This window comes from Gossypium hirsutum, chromosome D10 (assembly GCF_007990345.1).
Source record: "Gossypium hirsutum isolate 1008001.06 chromosome D10, Gossypium_hirsutum_v2.1, whole genome shotgun sequence".
Taxonomy (NCBI): domain Eukaryota; kingdom Viridiplantae; phylum Streptophyta; class Magnoliopsida; order Malvales; family Malvaceae; genus Gossypium; species Gossypium hirsutum.
Window position 1 is genome coordinate 21,721,528 of NC_053446.1, and position 13,869 is coordinate 21,735,396.

Here is a 13,869-nt window from a genome sequence, read left to right on the forward strand (position 1 = left end):
TTTTTAATTCATTGGTAATTTCTAGGTTTTTTTTAGAATTCTAAAATAGGATTTATTTTAGGAATTGAAGGTATTTTACTAGAACTATTTAGGTATCTTTTAGGGTTTCCGTTAAAAGTAAAAATCTCTAATTTAAGTTTCAAATTAGATAAGTTTGGTGAACACATCTTAATCGAGTTACAAGTAAAACGGAGGCATTTTCTTTAGAGTTTTTATTTAAGATTTCCATAAGATTTTAGCTTAGATTAATACATTAATATGCTTAAATAAAAAAACATAACTCCTAAGACCCCGTAGGAATATACCTGGATAGGCATTGTGGGGGTGCTATAACTTTCCCCACATGTAACTGTACTCTCGAACTCGAAATTTGGTGATGAGATCGAGTCTAGACTTTTAAGATTTTTTTCCTAATATTAATTCTATACTTTTAGACGATAGGTGGCTAACCAACCTAGCCCTAATTGGTTAGTGGTGACTCTACGTTAATTTAGGCCCTCCGTGTCTAGCTTTGCTTATTAGGCCCCCCTACTCTTATGTAGGCAAAGTTATGACATTGCCTATGTTTTGAATACTCCAAGACCAGAAGAGAATGAAAATAAATTTGTTGTTACAACCCGAGAAAGGCAAAAATGGGACAATGTTGATTACATGTGCATATGCCACATATTGAATCGTTTATCCGATGGTTTATTCGACATCTACCAAAATGAGGTCACCGCTAAGGAATTATGGGACAAATTGGAAACAAGATAATGATCGAAGATGCTACAAGTAAGAAATTTCTTGTCAGTCGTTTCAATAGTTATCAAATGGTTGAAGGTCATTCTGTTATGGAAAAATCTCATGATATTGAAAAAATGTTGAATCAATTTAAGCAATATAATATGAAAATGGATAAAATGATTGTTGTATCATTTATGTAATTTATGTACCAGAAGTTAGGAAGAATTTACGGTATCTTTGGTTGGGGGAATCGGTATGCATTCCCCCAATTCCCCGGGCCCACCACCAAACGGATGTTTAGTTGGGTGTAATGCTATTACACCCCGATTCCGTTCTGCATCTATTACCGACGTTGGCTGTAATAGCCATTCTGATGTTTAAGCGCGGATTAGGGATTCCCCCAATTCATTACCATCTTTTCCACTTTCTGACCTCATCCTCTCCAACGTTTCGCAAGATAATTTTTTTCCCTTCCATCGATTTCTGCTTCTTTTATTCTTGTATGTTTCTTTTCTTCTCACGTTTTTTTTTCTTTTCTCCATTTTATCAACAACGAAAACTGCTCGCACTCTTTCCCTGTTTTTCTTGTCTTTTCTTTTCTGTAAAATCGATTTTGATTTTGTTTTGCTTTTATTCAAATCTGGAATATTTGTTTTTGTTCTCCTAATTTTGGTTCGTTTCTAGCGTTTTCCATTCGGCTTTTCTTTGTATTCCATGTTCGATTGAACATGGTTTGCTTTTCTTCTTTTATGATCTGAAATTCGTTAAATTTTGTTTGCTTTTCTTGTAGAATTGATGGTTTGCTTTTAGATTTTTATTAAAGAATGAGTTTCAACAGAAGCAGGAGCCTGTTAGGTCGGAAGGTTTTTCGAAGCCTTGGTCGTGTTCCTTACCGTGATTCACCGTACTCCAGGGACCGTCGAAATAATCGGTATAAACTTTTTTTTATTATATTATTTTGATATTTAAGTTATTAAGAATCTTTGTGTATGATGATGTTTCATTCTTATTTACTTTTTGTTCTCGAAGTTCAATGTTTATAGAATTAAGATTTAAATAATCATTTTTTTCCGTTTTGATCATAAAATAGATGGTTGATGTTATTTTGGTATGGAATAATTATTTGAATTTTGAAGTATCCTGTTATAATTTTCATTATTGTGAAATTGATAGAAATTGAAGTGAAATTTGTTTCTAACTGTACTGAAGTTTTTTGTGTGTGTGTGTGTGTGTTTTTTTTTGGAATTCTTGGAAATAAAATGAAAAACGTTTCATGTTTGAACTTCTTTTGCTGGAAAAATTATGCTTGAGATCAATGCATTTATTAGGTTTAGACAAAGTTCTGAGACAATGTGAAAAGAAGGTTAAGGAATAGAGACATGGAATGCAAGGATCAAGGGTATTGCACTAGTCGAACTACCGTTTCGATATGCTCTCTGCAACTGTTTCTGGTTGATTGTAAGGGAACTAGTTCGAAGTTTTTAGGTTGTCATACCGTATATTGTTAAGGATCTCTCCATTTTGCTGCTGAAGGTAACAACGGCACGGTCCCCAAGGTCAATACTTCTATGCTCTTAGAATACTGTGGTCGTTAGAAAGCAAACACATCTCGGACCGATATACGAGAATAATGTTTTATGATGTAGTTCTTAGTTGAACACTTGAACTGCGAATTTGCTTGCTTCATTTAGTTATTCACGAGCTCTTGATTTCTAGGCCATGTTCGTTTGTCAGTTTCACTTGCCACGCCTTACTTCGGTTATAATCGTGTAGGAGTTGAGGTGGTTTGCTTGAATTTTTTAGGTCTAGTGTTCCCTATTTCTAGTTTTGTTCATGTGTTAAAGGGTGCCATTAAGGCCTTACGGGAGGATACAAATATTAAGAATATGTCATTTCGGAAAAGGGACCGGTTCATGGAACCTGCTGGAGGAGACTAGTCTGGTTATACATCATAAAGCTTGAGGTCATAAACTATCTTCAATCCCGGCATCCTTTATTTTTGCTGCGGTAGAATTTGTGGTTCCAACTTTTGAGGCTTCGATTTAGTGCTACGGTAGATTTGAGGCTTGGGCTTATACTAGCTGCTTTTCACATTGTTGACCTTTTCTCCTTTTTGAGAAATATGCTTTTCTTTGTTTCTGTCATTTCCTCGTTTAAATTTTGTAGAACCTTTCACTTAAGCCAAAAGAAAAAAGGTATAACCTTCCATTTCATATTTGTTCGTTCTCAGACCATGAAATTCGTTAATGATCTGTTTTCTTCTCTTCGTTTCTTTGTAGTCACATTGCTGTCGAGTGCAACTCAACCACTATATGTTGGAACTGTAAGGAGCCAGGGCATCTTGCTGGACAATGCCCCTATGAGCCTGTTTGCAATATGTGAGGTAAGATGGGTCACTTAGCTCGAGATTGCCTAAATCCCAGACTTCCGGCTCATGATGCAAGACTCTGCAACAACTGCTACAAGGCAGGTCACTTTGTCGCCGACTGTACGAATGAGAAGGCTTGCAATAACTGTCATAAAACCGGTCACCTTGCTCGTGACTGCCATAACGAGCCAGTTTGCAATATCTGCAATATATCAGGTCATGTAGCCAGACAATGTGCCAAGTCGAAACTGTCACCAGACATAGGAGGCCGCTTCCGGGACATTTTTTGCCGCAACTGTGGCCAGCCAGGCCATATTAGTCAGGACTGCTTTTCCATCGTCATATGCAGTAACTGTGGTGGAAGGGGTCACCTTCATTACGAGTGCCTTTCAGCAAGGATGTATGACCGCAGTGGCGTACGTAGGTATTAACTACTTAACTAACCAACTTTTATAGGATTCATTCATTAGCATCCCTTTGTTTAACTCATCTTTATAATTTGATTTTCAATTGATTTATTCTTGAAGTGATACGCCATTGTTGTTCTGTAATTAAGGCTGCAGTTTCCTCTGCCTTGAAAATTGTCTTTTTTTTCTTCAGTGGTGAATATTGGCATTAAATTTTGGAGGGAATACCTAAAATTTTAGGAAATTTGAGGGATTTATTGAGAATTTTCAAAAATTTTGGTAGGCCTAATTAGAACTTTAACAAATTTTGGAGGCTTAATGAGAGTTCTAAAAAATTTTGAAATGCTTCATATGATTTTTCAAAGATTTCAGAGCTTAATAAAAATTTTCAAAACAATTTACGGGTTTAATAAAAATTTTCCAATATTTTGTGGGCTAAGTTCATAATTATTGGAGAAAAGTTGGTTAACATTCAGGTATAAATCTTGGATATGGTTTATGTCTAATATAAATGTATACAAACTCACTCTAAATATAAGAAAATTTTATTTAAAAAATGAACATTTCGAATCATACATACCATATACATGAAAAAACTTCAAAACGATTAGACTATCATATACTTATGCTTATGTATAGAGACGAAGTTAGAAGATTTTTTTGAGAGTATGAATTAAATTATATTTTTTATGATAATAAAAAGATTTTTTTTTTCATTTTAATAGATTATATTTATAATTTTTAAAAGATTAAATTAAAATTTTATATAAAAGATCTAAATGTAAAGTATGCATAAGAATATTATGAATTTAATAAATTCATATAAGAATATTATGATAAGTATGCATAAAATCTATTGATAAGTATGCATAAGTATGCATAATATCGAATAATAGACTTTAGTAAAATAATTATTTAAAATTATATTTTATAGTATTATATATTATGATTTTAGTAAATTCATATAAGAATATTTAATATTAAGAATTTTATTAAATTATATATTATTATTAAATTATATTTAATAATAATTATGTTAAAATATGATTAAATTATTTATTATTTATATTAATAATCTTATTAAAATTTAATAACAATAACAATAATCATCTACCTAAAAAAATTCTGCAAGGGTATTCTAGTCATTTTAGTTTTTTTCCTTATGCTATTACAACATCATTCCATTCAACCAAACACAAGAATACTATTACAGTTCTATTCCATTCCATTCAACCAAACAATTGAATTACTATTACGCCTCTATTCCATTACAACTCTATTCCATTCCATTACACCTCTATTCCATTACAGCGAATCAAACGTGCCCTTAGTGTTTGGAAGTCTGTTGAATAAGTTTGGTTTCAAACTTGTTTTTGAGGCAAATAAGTTTATTTTATCTAAGAGATGAATTTTTGTAGGGAAATGATATATGTATGAGAGCATATTCAAACTCAATATTATTATTAAGAATAAAAATATTATTTCTGCTTATATGGTTGAATCTTCTTGTTTATGATATTATAGATTAGGCCATTTGAATTATAGAAAATTGAATGACATGCATAAGTTAGATTTAATTCATATTTTTAATAATAATATTGAAAAATGCAATACATGTATATTGACTAAAATTACAAAAAACCCTTTCCCTAGGGTTAAAATGTAACACCCCAAACTCGACCTAGATGTTATAGGTGTATCCGGAGATGTCACAAAGAAGGGTTTTGAAAACTAAGTTGTTTTGAAAAAACATTCAAGTTTTATAACTCATATTCGTTTATAACTATAATCGAAAGCTTTATTTAATTAATTTATTTGCCAAAACATAAATTATAGTGGAAGTCATAGAAAACGTTATATTTGAAAATCTCGTTCGTATTTTCAAAAAACCTTTGTTTTAGTAAAAACCATATTTTTAGCTAACTGTAGCAAATAAAGTGTTAATACGAAAATCCAAATTCTAAAATTTAACCAAACAGTCCGAAGAGTCCAATTATTACAAAACTCTTAGAAATAATCCTTAAATTAAAATAAAAACCATAATCTTTAATAGTTTACGAACTCGTGGTCACCGTGAGGCTTCGTCACACCGATCTGCCTAAGTCTGTGGATTACCTAAACAGAACAGACAAACAGATGTAAGTTTTCGTAAACTCAGTGTGTAACCTGACGGAAATATACATGCAATACATACAGAAACTCCATATACAGTCAGATACAGATTCAGGCTTATGACCATTTCAGATACAAATAACAAAATCAGATAAGTAGTATAGATATGCAAAATCCTAACCCCATCCTCTACACACCATCTTCGACCATCCTGTCACACCATGTGGGGTAAAAAACACCCACACATCCCTACACACCATATAGTGTCGAAGCGACACATTACAGATAATATGCAGTCAAGCTGCCAGAATATAGGCGATGTATCGCTGTACAAATCACTTCCTCCACATATACAAAACTCACCCCATTCCCAGATACAAAATAACAGATACAGTAATATCATGCATAGCATGCTCATATTTAGATAGTATACATTTACTTAAACAGAACAGATATATATATTGGTACCATACACAAGGTAGACTATCAAAATATTAGATCACATAATTTAAGGTTTGGTTAGCCCTTACCGACCCTACGGTAGGCCCACAGTCGATCAGAATGAACCATACAACCTTAGGGAAAATTTTAGAATTGTGGGTCCATATGCTAATGTGGCCCACACGCCCAGATTGGCTTTGCCCGTGTGGCCCACACGGCCTGGCCCAAAAACTACACGCTTGTGTGGCATGACCGTGTGGGATACGCGGTCACACGGCTGTGTCTTGCGCACGGCAGCCCTTTCATCAGGTATACAGTCGTTTCTTGCAAACGGCCAACCACACGGCCAAGTACATACCCGTGTGGCGTCAATAGAAAACTTTTTTGGCTTTTATTGAAACTCGATTTCCTGCGCTTTGGGTACACACCTAGCACGATTTTGATGCGAAACCACTCTCGAGCCTTCCGAAACCTAAAAATAGAGTACCCAACATCGATTTAGCAGATTGATTAACGAATTTGACAACAAAAAAATCACGAAACCAACTTACTGTCTACGACAACCATCACTAACGCGTACTAAACCGTTGGAGCAATAACAAAAGGTTCCCCGCCAATTCTTGCGTAAAACATTCTCAAAGAATTACTTTCCTCCTAGAATACTTCATTAACGAAAATCCCCACGAATTGAATAATCCCATACAATTAACAGAATCGAAACTTGCAATCAAACGAAATCCTCACTTACCAAAACACATGATGAACATCGAAATATCGAAACGCAAAGTTATGACAGCAGATAAGAGAACAAAATCGCCAGAAAGGAAGAAGAAAAGAAAGTGGCAGAGAACAAAGAAAATTGGCATTAGATTTTTGGGAAGAGAGAAAATTTTGAAAACAAAAATAAAAAATAAAAAATATTTGATAAATCTCAACCCCCACTAACAACTAAATCTCAACTACCTCAGAATTCCAATGCCACTGAAACTCTATCACACAACCGAGCAAAAATAACATCCACGCTTGCGCAAGGATTCGAACACAGGACCTCCAACACACTAACTCCATTACCACTCGAACTAGGAAGTTCATTCTGATATACATTAACAGGCAATTTTATATAAGCCCACTCAACAAGGGTAAGACTTGGATCTAAAATAATAAAATTTGGCAAAAGGGAGACTTGAACCCAAGACCTCATACACACACCCAGAACACTTAACCACTGAAGTAGATACACAATTGTGTTAGAATTTACAGAAACAGAAAAAAAAATTAAGCAGGGCGTTACAACTTTACCCCCTAAAAGAAATTTCGACCTCAAAATTTACCTGATCCTAACAGATGAGGATATTGCTAACGCATCAAATCCTCAGGTTCCTACATAGCTTCCTCAGTGTCATGATTCTACCACAGAACCCTCGCCAAGGGAATGGACTTCCTCCTTAGAACCTTAATATCTCGATCCAAAATCTGAATCGGCTTCTCCTCGAAAGTCAAGTCTGGTCTAACCTCGATCTACTCAACAGAGACAACATGAGATGGATCAGACTGATACCGCATCAACATTGAGATGTAAAACACGTCATAGATATGGTCTAACTCTGGAGGTAACTCCAACTGATAAGCGACCGGTCCCACACGCTTCAGAATCTGATATGACCCGATGAACTTAGGGCTCAACTTGCCCTTACAACCGAACCTCAGAACTTTCTTCCACAGAGAAACCTTAAGAAAAATGAAGTCACCTATAGAATACTCGATATCCCTCATTTTCAGATCTACACAGGACTTCTATCTATCAGAAGTCGACTTTAGGCGATCTCGAATCAGTCTAACCTTATCTTCGGTCTCAGAAACCAATTCAGGACCCAAAACACGACGCTCACTCCACTCAGTCCAACATAGTGGAGTACAACATTTACGACTATACAAAGCCTCATAAGGTGCCATCTGGATGCTAGACTGGAAACTGTTATTGTAGGCGAACTCAGCTAACGGCAGAAAATCCTTCCAACTTCCTCGAAAATCAAACACACAACTCTAAAGCATATTCTCTAGTATTTGAATCACCCTCTCAGATTAACCATCGGTCTGAGGATGAAACACAGTACTGAAGTCCAATCTCGAACCTAGAGCCTCATGCAATTTTTTCCAGAACCGAGAAGTGAAGCGTGGATCTCTATTAGAAATTATTGAAACATGAACCCCATGCAGTCTTACAATCTCAGAGATATAGAGCTTCGCTAAATTTGGCAGAGAATAATTCGTCCGAACCGGAATAAAATGGGCAGACTTGGTCAATCGATCCACGATGACCCAAACAGAATCGTTCTTACTGGGTGTTAAGGGCAACCCACTAACGAAGTCTATCGTTACTCATTCCAATTTCCATAAGGGAATCTTAACAGGTTGTAGCAAACCCGAAGGCAACTGGTGTTCAGCCTTAACTTGCTCGCATGTCAAAAAACGAACAACAAAATGTGTAATCTCACATTTCAAACCTAACCAACAAGTATAGCTTACGAAAATCGTACATTTTATTACCATTGGGACGCATAGCATAAGGGCTACTATACGCTTCCTTCAGAATCAACTGTCTCATATCAGAATCATTTGGTACATAAACCCGACCTCAAAAATACAGAACTCTATCCTTATTCAGTCTAAAATTAGAAATACTACCACTCTGAATTTGACGAAACTGCAAACTTAGAGACTCATCCCCTAACTGCTTATCTCAAATCTAATCAATCCAAGTCGACCTAACTAGTAACTCGGCTAATAGACCCTCATCATCAAACAGACTAAGGTAAGCGAACATCACTCTCAAATCAGTTATCGCTCTACGACTGAGAGTATCGACCACCACATTGGCATTACCAGGATGATACTCTATTATGCAGTCATAATCTCTGAGCAGCTCAATCCATCAGTGCTGCTTAAGATTTAACTCCTTCTAAGTAAGGAAGTACATGAGGCTCTTGTGATCGGTGTAGATGATACACCTCTCATCATACAGATAGTGCTTCCAAATATTTAACGTAAAAACCACAGCAACCAACTCGAGATCATGCGTCGAATAATTCCCTTCGTGTGTCTTAAGCTGACGGGACGCATAAGCCACAACCTTACCATCTTGCATCAGTACGCATCCCAAACAACCGTGCGATGCATCACTATAGACCACAAACTCTTTACCAAATTCAGGCTGTATCAGAACAGGAGCCTGAGTCAGAACAGACTTGAGCTTCTCCAAGTTCGATTGTTGAGCATCAGTCCAAACGAAAGGAACACCCTTGCGTAGAAGCTTATTCAAAGGAGCTGAAATCATAGAGAACCCCTAAAAAAAACACCGATAATACCCCGCAAGACTCAAAAAATTACGAATCTTTGATACGTTCTTAGGCTGTTTCCAATCAAGCACAACCTCTATCTTTCTAGGACCAACTCGGATCCCCTCAGCAGAGACCACGTGACCCAGAAAAGTTACCTCATGCAACTAGAATTCGCACTTGCTCAACTTAGCGTAGATCTGTTTCTCTCGAAGTATCTGAAGCACTTGAAGTTGAGCCTTAACCTATGTAAGCTCCTTTAGTGCCATTTGGTAGGGAGTGATGGACACCGGAGTCGTACCAGGTAGAAGCTCAATGTCGAACTCAACTTCCCGATTCAGAGGTAAACCTGGTAACTCCTCAGAAAATACATCTGAAAAATCCCTCACTATTCTGATATCCTCGATAGGAGAGTCCCTAAAAATTGAGACACTAGCATAAGCCAAATACGCCTCACACCCTTTCCGAACCAATTTCTCAGCCACTAGAGTGGAGATCACATTAGACAAGTAATCACGATGTTCACCAATCACTAATATCTCCTTATCATCCTCGATCCTCAAAACAACCCTCTTAGTCGCACCGTCTAGACTAACTCGGTGCTCAACCAACCAATCCATACCCAGAATTAAGCCAAACTCCCCAAACGGGAGCTCCATCAAATTTGCTGGAAACACGGTCCCTTGTACTTCCAACGGTACATTCCTATAAAGTCTACTAACCCAAAAAGATTGCCCCAACGGGCTCAGTACGGTAATCCCACTAGAAGTAAACTCCACAGAGGTCCCCAAGTTTTTGGAAATACTACTAGCTACATAGGAATGTGTAGAACCTACGTCTATCAGAGTAGTATATAGAACATCAAAAATAAATAGCGTACCTGTGATAACATCAAGAGCATCTCTATACTCTTAGCGTCGAGCAACATAAAACAGTGTAGGCTGCCTCGCCTCAGTCTAACTAGCACCTTTAACCAGTGCTCTCTGTCCTCAGCCCATACCATTACCACCTCTAGCTGATCAACAGCCCCTAGGTGGCTGCTGAACTGCCCTCTGAGGCTGTACAGAACTCAGTCCTGAAGCTTGCATCTGATCAGCCCGCTGTGGACACTCTCTAATCCGATGCTTCAAAGACCCACACATTACACAATCCCCTAACCTCCTCCAACACTCTCCCGAATGGCACCTACCATAAACACCATATAGCTGACTCCCAGTAGAAGCAACAACAACCCTACTCTAACCGGCCTGGCCCGGTAGGTCTGGCCTGTTTCTTAGGCCTCTAAACAGAACTAGAGGGCTATGAATCCCACTTATTCTTGCCTCTATCACGATCTCTATTTTGGAGCTCCACGCGCTTAACCTCCTCGGCGATCTTCGCCTTATCCACCAGAACTGCAAACTCTCGCTCCCTCTATGGAGCAATCAATACCTTAGATTATCCCTCAAGCCGTCCTCAAAATGGATACATTTTTCATACTCAGATGCCACCATGCCTCGAGCATAGCGGCTCAACCTCAGAAACTCAACCTCATACTTGGCCACAGATTTATCACCTTGTGTGAGATTCATGAACTCACGCCTACAAGTATCAACAGAGATCGCGCCTACATATTTCCCCTAAAAGGTAATATTAAAATAATCCCAGCTTAGACTGTCCCGTTGAGTACCCTCCTTGACTGATAACCACTACTGATATGCCTCGTCGTGAAGCAAAGAGAATGCATCCTTTAGTTTTTGCTCAAGAGTACAGTCTATATCATTTATAATCCTCTCGGTGGCCTCTATCCAATACTCAGCCAGAGTAGGGGCGACTCCAATGACACTCGTAAATAGCTCAGCTCCATTAGACCGAATTCATTCAGTTACCGACCCACAGCCCCCAGGTCAAGAATGGGTTTCAGCGAGCCTCTCTATGTAACAGCCCGATTTTAGGCCTAGTCAGAACAGTGATTTCAGGACCACAAATTTGATGAGGAAAAATTTATTTTTTATTATGTTTTTATGGTATACAATTTCATGGAATGATTTCGTAAAAATTTTGTTCAAAAATTTCGACGTTTGGGCATTCAATTTGGCCAAAAGAACTAAATTGTAAAAAGTGCTAAAGTTGAGTTCTGCATGTTACAAGTGTCCAATTGTTATGAAATTTTAAATTGGAGGTCCTTAAATTGTAATTAAACCATTTTTTAACTTGTTGGACAAAAATGGACAAGAGATAAGTGAATTAGGATATTTTTAAGTTGGGGGCATTTTGGTCATTTAGTAATTAAAAGAATTAAAAAGGCCAAAATAGCCAAAAATTTGTTCATCTTCTCCATGATGAACGAAAATAGCAAGGTGGAAGCCATGGTTAGGGTTTTAAAGCTTTCAAGCTCCATAGTAAGTGATTCTAAGCCCCGTTTTTAATGTTCTTTATGTTTTTAAAGTCCCGGTAGCTTAATTTAGCTTATTCTAGCAACAATTTAACCTAGGGTTTATATTTGGAAAAATACCCATAGGTGAAATGTGTTTATTTTGATGTTTTATGGTAGAATATGAAGCTTGAAATTGTGTTAAACAATTTTTACTAAGCAATTTTCAGTGAAAACAAATGAAACGACATAATCGGTAAAAATTATTATTGTTCATAAGTGCATGTTAGAGCAAGAATTTGATGTTGCTATAGAAGGGGAAAATGTTCAGCACATTATAAAACATAATAAAAAGGAATAAATTTTAATTTCCGAGCCTAGGAGAAAAATTGTAATTTTGTGAAACTTTAGGGGCAAAAATGTAATTTTCAAAAATATGATTTTTGGACTATATTTAATAATTTGAATGTTATATAAGCTAAATATGTTATTATAAATCGAGAAAGACGAGAAATTGACATTGATTGGTAAAAAAAAGTAAGAAAAAGTGAAAATTCCCGATTGAACCTTCGGAATGAAAGAGATACGAGTGAAGTTGCTAGGTCACGTGTGTAGTACTATGTTCAGGCTACTACGTGTACCCGAATGATAGGTTGCATGTGTAGTACTATGTGCAGGCTACTATACGTACCGAATAGCTTCGATCACGTGTGTAGTACTATGTACAGGCTACTACGTGTATCGGATGAAAATGGTCACGTATGTAGTACTATGTGCAGGCTACTACGTGTATCGGATGAAAATAGTCACTTGTGTAGTACTATGTGCAGGCTACTACGTGTACCGAAATGATAGGTCGCATGTGTAGTACTATGTGCAGGCTACTATGCGTACCGGATAGCTTTGATCACGTGTGTAGTACTATGTGCAGGCTACCATGTGAACCAGGTATCATTTATTATAAGGTGGTTGCTATGTGTTGATTCCACCATGTATCTGTTATTATTCCGAAGTGTTCATCGGGAAATTGACTAAGTGTAATTGAGTGATGAATATATATGTGGAATTGAATTGAATATTGACTTGAAATTGGAAATGAGAAATTGGATTGCTTTGAATATAGTGATAAATTGAATGAATTGTATATGAATTGAAATAAACTATTGGAATGAGATGTGAAAAATTCAATGGAATTGAGATAGTGAAAAAGTGAAATTATGAAAGAATACATTTTACAACAAAACAATTTAGATAGCAACAGTTGTGTGACTTTGAAAACTCACCAAAAATGGTGAAAATTGAATTATATAGTGAATAAGATATGAAATGAAATCTTAATAAGTCTATTTTTACATAAAAGAAACAGAGTAAGCAAAAGAGTTATATATTTTGAGATATTTGAATTTTAGTGAGGCAGGGTTGGATTGATTTCGGAATCCCCTGTTCTGACTTTGGAAAATAATTAAAAATTGTAAAAAAAAAACAATTATGAGTTATAATTTATATTCTTAGAATCCTTAATGAGTCTATTTTCAAAGGAAACAAATGAAAATATCATCAAATTCTGTACAATGAGATAATTCATTTTTAGTGAAGAGAGGTCAGAGTAGTTGAGCTGTGAAACAGGGGTGACTTTAAAGAATAACTGTACTAATTGGCCAAGTCAAAAATTCTGAAAATTTTATGGTAAGAAGATATGTGAGTCTAGTTTTGGTGAAAATTAACATATCTTAATTTGGAGCTCTGTAGCTCCAGATAAATATGATTTAGTGACTCTGACTCAAATACACAGCTTTGAATTTAAATATAAGTGAATAGTGAAATTATGTATAATGCTATTTGAGTATGTTATATATATAAAGGATGTGGGACGGAGAGGAGCAGGAGGAGGACAATAAAGTATATGAATGAATTGTGTATAATTGGTTATATGCCTGATTATATCCGATAAACGTTGAAATAAGAGTGATGTTTATATTGGTGCATTACTGGTCATGGTAAGGTCATGAGAGAAAATAAAGTTTCATAACATATGTGTGTGGTATATTTGACATTAAGTGATGTCATGAGTGACTCATGAATTAACTCTTGTTGGTAAGTTGATGCATAATTATAGTATTCAAATAT

General features: G+C 36.2%; 1 pseudogene; it reads left to right on the forward strand.

Moving 5' to 3' along the window:
• The first annotated feature begins 952 nt into the window (after positions 1 to 952).
• Positions 953 to 3,693, forward strand: LOC107915389 (zinc finger protein GIS2-like; annotated as a pseudogene).
• The last annotated feature ends 10,176 nt before the right edge of the window (positions 3,694 to 13,869 follow it).